This window comes from Onychostoma macrolepis, chromosome 16 (genome assembly GCF_012432095.1).
Source record: "Onychostoma macrolepis isolate SWU-2019 chromosome 16, ASM1243209v1, whole genome shotgun sequence".
Taxonomy (NCBI): domain Eukaryota; kingdom Metazoa; phylum Chordata; class Actinopteri; order Cypriniformes; family Cyprinidae; genus Onychostoma; species Onychostoma macrolepis.
Window position 1 is genome coordinate 4729592 of NC_081170.1, and position 9235 is coordinate 4738826.

The following is a 9235-nucleotide window of genomic DNA, read 5'->3' on the forward strand; positions in this document are numbered from 1 at the left end:
AACCATATATGTGTACGACTGAGCATTAACGTGTTTCATGGAGCAGAAGATATGATGACTAGTTGCCTATAAGTATTGTAATGGTGCAAAAAGTCAAACTTCAGAGGAATGTCATCATTAACCTTTATTGGAATGTAAATGTACACCCAAGCTTAGCTGCAGGAATCTGTGAGGGCAACGGACAAAAAAAATTGCTGTACCCAGGGCAGGCTTAGTAACAATTACCCTTGTATGGTTGTCTATATACAGGGGTGCACATAAGTTTTTCAGCCTGGTTCTCATATGAGAACCTGGAGATTTGGTTTGGTCCTCACACAGGCCATGGCATGTAGTGTGACCCATAAACTATAACTATAAAAAAATTAATTAATAATAGTGATAATAATATTATTGCACTTCATTTATTTTTTTTGTTTTTATATATATAAATTAACTAACTAAAAACAAAAAACGAAATAATCAAGTGTGATAATACAAATGCAATTATTTCATAGTAAACTTAAAAATAAAATGTTAATATTTTTATTATTATCATTATTTTAATTTTAATTTTCATCATTTTCAAAAGTAAAATCAGCGAGCTTTTATTTTGGCGGGTTGCCGGCAAGTAAGTATTATGCGCTTCCGGGTTTAGCGCTGCTGATGGAATTGCGTCAGTGCATGAAATGTCACAGACAGTTTTGCTTTGAAAACGGCAGCAGGTAGCCTAGATTACGCAAAAGCGCTGTCAAAATGTATTTACGCAGCGCATTTTTAATTTTGGTCGCGCGTGCGGACCTGCGGACCACTTATGTGTACCCCTGTCTATATACAATTAACATTAGTGCTGTCAAAATTAATGATTAATCCAAGTGATTAATAAACTCAATCCTGATACCTTCCTGGTTTGTACTATGCTCAATTCTATAGCTAATGGCAACAATGTCACATTTAACTAGAAGATGTAACAAACACTTTGGACTCAATCCTGTACAACAACAGGGTAATCTACATCAGTTACATTTCGCTCGAGTTCTCTTCTTGAGTCTCTGCCACGGACATCTTCGTACTTGGCTACATACGTCTGCTGTGTCCAGTGTTGCGTGTAACGAGTTACAAAGTTAGTATAGCCTACTTATCACAACATTGTCAATCGCAAACGCTAATTTATTCAAACGTCTCTCTACCAAACTACTTACTGTATCTTAATTTGCGGAGGACGAAGAGAAAGCACCCGTTTGATAAATGAGCCAGTAGTGGAGAAATAATAACTTTTAAGAAATAATCTTTTTTGAGTAACGACCCCAGTCCTTGCTAAAGTGTGACGTGATTTGTGTCATATGCAGGTGCGATGGATCGCATACAAACCAATAAGGTGTCGGAATGGTATATGTTTATACTTCTCATCCAACCACAATCAAATTCACTCTATCCGGATGGCGCGATTGATCTGGATAGGTTTTTTTTTTTAACGATGACAAGCCGAAATGAAATGGGAGTAACAAGGCTATTTTTAAAATGTAAGGAGTAGAAAGTACAGATAATGGCGTGAAAATGTAAGGAGTAGAAGTAAAAAGTCGGCTGAAAAATAATTACTCCAGTAAAGTATAGATACCCAAAATTTCTACTTAAGTAAGGTAACGAAGTATTTGTACTTCGTTACTTGACACCCCTGACGCGCACACACACACACACACACACACACACACACACACATACATACATATATATATATATATATATATATATATATATATATATATATATATATATATATATATATATATATATATATATATATATAGTTCATTTATAGTACAAAAATAAATTAATATAATAAAATTATAATATTAATGCAATTTTTAAAAACACCTAGAAACCCAAAGACCTTTGACAACTTCCAAAACCAAGATCAAAGTTAATAAATAATGATGTAGAAATGATCACAAATATATTCCTATTGCACATTAGAAAGTATTTCTTATAATAATAATAATTATTATTATTATTAATAATAAACATGGTTGTTGGTTGAATTATCTTCACTATTATTTGTGCTTTTATTTACCAGCTTTATTTTTTTCTTCAAAAGGCACAAGTCTTTCATTGAAGGAGGGATCCAAATCTGGCCAGAATACAGACATGTATCTTTTGAGTTCAGCAGGTAAGTATTTACCGAGCATCCTCCCACACCATCCCATCTTTGCATTTTTCTTCATAAGATGTAAAAATCTTGTTGCTATTCCATTCTTTCAGTCTGCAATGTCAAGCAAAGGCAAGCATGCAGGCCAACCGGCCAAATGAGCTGATCAAATTCATGAGAATCCGAGGCTCCTGGTGAGAGAAAAAAACGGTTAGGGCTTTGATAGTAATATTGTACGGATTATACTGCTGTTGTGCCCTTGAGCAAAGCACTTAACCTGAGCCTGCTCAGTAAATACCTAGCAGTAAAATCTGTGGAGAATATGTAATACTTCCCTCAAAATCCAGCGAAGACTAATAAAATTAACTGCAGAGCAAAGATGTTGTGGGAAATGTGCAGACAGATGATTTCCCTTGTTTGTTCTGCCAGTCTGTTATTCTCTTTACCACCTTGGCAAGTGTAAGAGCACTTACAAAAAGAGTCTTGCGTTTCTGAAATATAATCTCTATAAAACGGGACGCCTCTACTAAAAATGCACCAGCGAGTATCCTATGGGAACAGAGACTTGCCTTTGGCTCAGATTCAAAACCTTGTAAGCTGCCTCACTGTCTGCTGACTACATAGGCAGCACCCTCATTCATAGGAAACATCATAAGTGACTGATTTGGAGCGCTAGGTGTCAAACAGACTCAAAACAGATGTAAGCAGATTTAGGAGTTGGCATTTTGTTTAGCTAACAACACGATAATGCGATGTTTCATTCCGCTCCTTTGTTTATGTTGTGGATAAGTATAAGCTCAAATTGTTAGGTTATATCATATAATATCATGTGATTTTCCTAATAGTCATAATAATAATAATTCACATAATAATTTTCATTTACTTATTCATTTTAATAAAAAATAAAATAAAAATTGACTATTGAAAGCATGCAGTGGATTTATATTTGTTTCTCTCTTATTGCATTATATTATTTTAGTATAATTTTAATTTAATAAATTTAATTCAATACATTTTATGTTTCATTAAATTTTATTTATTTAGTTTATTATATTTATTATTATATATTACTTTATTTTTTATTTAAAATGTTTTTGTACCATATCGGTTTCATCAGTGCTCATATTTTTGTATGACTCTTTGTGGTGGATTTATATTTTCCCAGTTTATATTATATTGTTATACATTTATTTTTTCTAAATTTTATTTAAGTTTAAGTTTTATTTTGTTTTGATATAATTTTCCTACCATCTATTAATTTGATCAGTGCCCACTACTTCTGTTTGGCTCTTATAAGAATGCACAGGTTTTATAGTTTTCCCCATCTTTATTTTATTTTATTTCAGTCATGCTATGGATTTATGTTTATACAATTTAATATTTTTGTATATTTTATAATACGAAATATTATAATGATTGTTGTTAATTAATTAATTATGTATTATTATTTTAATTGTTTTATTTTCTTGCAATACATTATGGAATTATTTTGTGATGGATACATATGATGTTGCTGTATCATTTCCTATAAAGTACATATTTTTTAAGAACCCCTGAATCAGACGTGCATCTATGATGGCTTAACATGCTGCCTACATGAACAGCACACTAGGAACACAGTCTAAGTTTTCCGGTTCAAGGTCTCATAAGCTGTATTTTTGCTCACTCACCTCCAGTTTTTTATTTTTACAGTGTCTTACCTTCTTGTCAGTTTTTATGTCTTCCAGGATAACATTTGCCTCAAGTGAAACTTGAAATGTTTTCGTCAGCTACCTACTACCCATTTTCCCTATCAGATATATACAGCTGATCATAACTCTCTAGTCCAGTGTTTTGTAAAAGCATAATCTCTCCCCTCACAAACTGTAAAATATTCATGGTGAGACTGCAGCAAAGTCAATGAGTGTTCAATCAGTGCGTTCCCCTCAGCCGAGCCCCCAGTGTGCCAGCCTGTGATTTATTGCTGAATTAACACACTGAAGTCTTCCATTTCTCTGTGTTGCTTTGGTGCTCTAGGGCGGCACATCAGCTGAACGCTCGTGTTTAGATGACCAGGGCCAGCGGGCACCTCTCGGGGGGACCATCACACCAGCTTTGAGAAGATGATCGTGTTGAACACTTGTTGTGGTGATTATGATTATGGTGTGCTGTTATTTTTATGCTGCAATCTAAACTTTATGCACTGGCATTACAATTGCAAAAAAGTCAGTTTTTTAACAGGTTTCCTGTACACTTCCCCCATCTACCACTGGCTGGATGCTTTGCCCCAAATTGGTTTAACCAGAAGCTGCTGTCAAACCCAATGGAGCAAGAATTGGATTTTTACTTGTACAACTTTAAAGATTTTTTTTCATATTTTTGTATGACTTTTAATGATTTTTTTGTTGGATTTGTATTTTTTTATTGTATTTGTATTTTCTTGTATTTTTATATTGCATTACAATTAGTGCTGTCAGTCGATTAAAAAAAATTAACTGATCGCACATTTTTGTTCTGAAATGAATCGCGATTAATCCCACATAACAAGTTTTTAAATATACTTTTATATTGAAATAATTTCACATTCAATCTTCAAATTAATGTACAAACAACATAAAGACAGTATATTTTTTATATTTGTTTAATTAAATTAACAAAACCTCCGCACACCTGACGGCAATAAATAGGTGCGTTGGAAACAAAGACCAGCCAGGTCAAAAAATAAAAAACAAATCCCGCACACTATTTATGCAACAAATATATCAAAACATGACCTTCATCAGGATTTTTTTCTTTTCAAACATGACAATCACAAAGTAAACCACATTTAAAAACAAATTCATGACCAATCTCTGTAGAGATCCATTGATTAGTAACAACCCACCATGGGTACATCATTAACATTAACCCATATACATATGCACATAAACACATCCTGTACATACATGCATACTAACACACATATCAGAAACAAATTACATTATAACATCACATTAAATAGAGCTTCATCATTCATGCCGTTAGGTGATAATGTCTGAAGGGTAAAAAAACGTTGCTGTAAAAACAATTCAATATCGCCACCTCTAGGTGGCACATTAACCCTTTCAATACCACAAAAACGTAACGTAGAAACATCGTGATTCAAGGCATGAAAATGAGCTGTAACTGGATAGTTCAAATCTTTTCTCCTAATAACTCTTGTGTTCACTAATTCTTTGTTTAAGTTGACGTGATGTTTTTCCAACATAAGCTAAACCACAAGGACAACGAATCAAATAAACATCAATCGTAGAAACACAGGTAATAACAGAGTTAATTCTATATTTCTTACCGGTTCTTGGATGACAAAAGAAAGAAGTTTTTGATATATTATTGCATTGAGCACAATTACCACATCGATAATTACCATTTGGTATCGGGGTAAGTAATCTCTGAGTAGACTCGAGCGTATCTGTCTGAAAACGAGCATGTACCAAAGAATCTTTCAAATTTTTGGAACGTTTGTAAACAATCAAAGGTGGATGTCGAAAAATGGTACCCAACTCCGGATCAGAGGACAACAAATACCAATATTTCTTAAAAATCGATCTCATTAAATAAGACTTAGTCGAATGTGTTGTGATAAACGATTTTTTAATTATTATTTTTTTTTTTTTACGTTTTTCGTTTTCTTTTTTAACAACTCCGAACCCTAACTCTTTTGAAAAGCACTATTAAACGCTTCTTCAGTCCACCCCGAAGGGTAACCCCTATCTAAAAACTTATTTTTCATGATTTTCGATTTTTCAATAAAGTCTTCATCAGAATAACAAATCCTCCTCAATCTATAAAATTGGCTCGTAGGAAGTCCCTTCTTTAAAGAAGTCGGATGAAAACTGGTTGCGAGTAACAAAGTATTACGATCCGTGTCCTTGGTGTACAAAGTCGTTATCAATTTATCATCATTTCTTTGGACCCACATATCTAAAAATATTCCAAATACAATAAAATACACATATTCCAAATCTTCCTCAAAGTTAAGAATCCAGACAAACTCTTCAACTTCATTTTTATCTCCCAAAAAAATACAAAATATTTCATCAGTGTACCTATACCATTTAACAATACGTGAACAAAAATGATTTTTTTGAGCATCAAATACATAACGATGTTAGAAATATCCCATAAACAAATTAGCATAATTGGGTTCAAAAATCGAGCCCATAGCTGTACCGCTAATCTGAAGATAAAAATACTTATCAAAGTTGAAATAATTCTACTTCAAGACATACGAAGCCATCTTCAACCAAGAACTCCGAAGGTGGAATAATATCACCACGTGACAAAAAATAATGTCTAAGGGCACTGAGTCCTTTCTCATGTGAGATGTTAGTATAAAGGCTACCCATGGTGGGTTGTTACTAATCAATGGATCTTTACAGAGATTGGTCATGAATTTGTTTTTAAATGTGGTTTACTTTGTGATTGTCATGTTTGAAAAGAAAAAATTCCTGATGAAGGTCATGCGACCGAAACGTCGTTAATAAATATTTTGATATATATTTTGCATAAATAGTGTGCGGGATTTGTTTTTGTTTTTTAATATTTGTTTAATGACATCTTTGATCTGATGGCATCTGATATCAATTAATACATTGTAAAAAGTGAAAGTTGACTTAAAGTACTTGACAATTCAATTAACTTATTTTTTTAAATGATCATTTACTTAAAAATTTTAAGGCAACAGGTTTCCTCAATTTTTTTAAGTTAAGTCAACTTATCACTTTTTACAGTGTACTGATTTCCCTATAAAAAAAAAAATCCCCCTAGTATTTAATTGACTATAGCATTTCAACATTACATTATAATTAAGAGCTATCAATTTTAACATTTATTAGACTTTAAAAATAACTACTTCTTTAAGTGAACTCTAAAACAATCTTCACATAAACCCATTATAATAAATGCCATATTTAGCTAGGCTACCTGCGCCCCTCAGCAGAAATATACAGAAATTGAATGAATCCATCAAACACTAAATTCTAAACTAAATACAGATGAATTCTTAAAGCTATACATGTTGATGAACAGACATGAACACAACGTCTGGTTATTAGGTTTTGTCTGCTATTTCTTTAAGAGCTGCCACTGCTGAACGTGACATGGATTTGACACGCATCGTATTTTCTCTCAACTCTCTTTACCTTTTCTGACCCATTTCAAGTCTTAAAGTCTCTACTAACGAGCTGACGAGTTGAATTGGGTGTGTTAGATGAGGGAGACAGTGCTAGGATGCTCCAGGACAGTTTGGAAAACCATGTCAGAGACATGTTCTTAATGTAACTCATATATAACATATTACATGCATGCACAGTTTCACGGCAACTTTAATCGCCTTTTTGGTAACTTTGACTTATAACTGACCACGCAGGCGATTTAAAAATTAATTTTGACAGCACTAATTACAATATACAGTTAATACACACACATTAAATACAAATTTAAGTATATAGACAGTGCTGTGAAAAGGTTTTTGCCCCCTTCCTATTTTTTTTTTCTTTTTTATATTTTGCATATTTGTCACACTTAAAAGATTCAGATCGTCAAACAAATTTTAATATCACACAAAGATAATCTGAGCAAATACAAAATGCAGTTTTGAAATAATGATTTCATTTATTAAGGGGAAAAGTAATTGCCCCCTAAATCTAATAACTGGTTGTGCCACCCTTTACAGCAACAACTGCAATCAAGCATTTGTGATAACTGGCAATGAGTCTTTCACATCGCTATGGATGCCCCACTCTTCTTTGCAGAATTGTTTTAATTCAGCGGCTGAACGGAACATACGAAGGTCTTTGAATATGGAGGACATAGTGACAACATTTGCTGTAGCTAAGGCTCGTAAGCACCATTTTTAAGGTGACAATCCGTTACTGTAAATATGAAGATTGTTCTGTATCTTCAAGATTGTATTGTACAGTATTGTATCTTCTGCCATAAAGATGAAGATTAAAATTTTGGTAAAGAATAAGCATTTTGTTTTAAAAAATGAACTACTTATGTTATATTATGTGTTTTGACTACTTTTTGTATGTTGTATAAATATATATCTAGGTCACAAAGATATATTAACAAAATAATCTTTTAGAGGGGCCTCATCTATTAATTTTGCCTGGGGCCCCCACTTCATCTTGGTTTGCCTCTGATTCAGCCACATTGGAGGGTTTTTAAGCATGAAAGGACTGTTTAAGGTCATGCCACAGCATCTCAATCGGATTTAAGTCCAGACTTTGATTTGGCCACTCCAAAACCTTCATTTTGTTTTCTTGAGACATTCAGAGGTGGATTTGCTGCTGTGTTTGGAATCATTGTCCTGCTGCATAACCCAAGTGCACTTGAGCTTGAGGTCACAAACTGATGGCCGGACATTCTCCTTCAGGATTTTCTGATAGAGTGCAGAATTCATGGTTCCATCAATTATGGTTATATGGATATGGTTATCAAGTCGTCCAGGTCCTGAAGCTGCAAAGCGGCCCCAGACCATCACACTACCACCACCACCATGTTTGACTGTTGGTATGATGTTCTTTTTATGAAATGTTGGTGTTGGTTTTACACCAGATGATTAATCACAGTTCTTTCATGATTTAATAGGAGGGGGCAATTAATTTTTCACGTAGGGCCAGGTAGATTTGGACAGATTATGCAAAAAATAAAAAACAGGAAGGGGGCAAAAACCTTTTCACGGTTCTGTATATACTTAAGTGAATGCAGTGAATGCATATTTTCCCAGTCTGTTTTGTTTTATCATATTGTATACTTTGTGTGTTTGTATTTATAAAATATTATTATATACATTTTAAAACTTTAATTTATTTTTTAATATAATTATTCTTATCTACACTGTTAGACATTTCTGTAATTTCCACAGTTATTTACTGTGTATCACCCAGTATAATACTGAAAATTCCCTTTACAGTAAATAACTGTAATACCCTTTGCATCATGGGAATTTTCTGTGACGTCAGACCCCACATACAGAGACTTACTGTATTTTTTTAAATTGCTGTATGCTACTGTAACGGTCTCTTTGGCGCCATTATACTGAGGTCGTTTTATTTTCCTCATTTCTTACATTTGGATTGACACAAT

At 33.4% G+C, this 9235-nt stretch overlaps 1 long non-coding RNA gene across 2 annotated transcripts; it reads left to right on the forward strand.

Annotated features, from left to right (window-relative positions):
- The first annotated feature begins 641 nt into the window (after positions 1–641).
- LOC131522435 (uncharacterized) lies at positions 642–4493 on the forward strand. 2 transcript variants are annotated; one of them, XR_009266531.1, is made up of 4 exons: positions 642–701; positions 2072–2143; positions 4139–4264; positions 4343–4493. It is a non-coding gene; the product is annotated as an uncharacterized LOC131522435 (long non-coding RNA). The 2 variants fall into 2 exon arrangements; XR_009266532.1 differs by having other exon boundaries at positions 4139–4249.
- The last annotated feature ends 4742 nt before the right edge of the window (positions 4494–9235 follow it).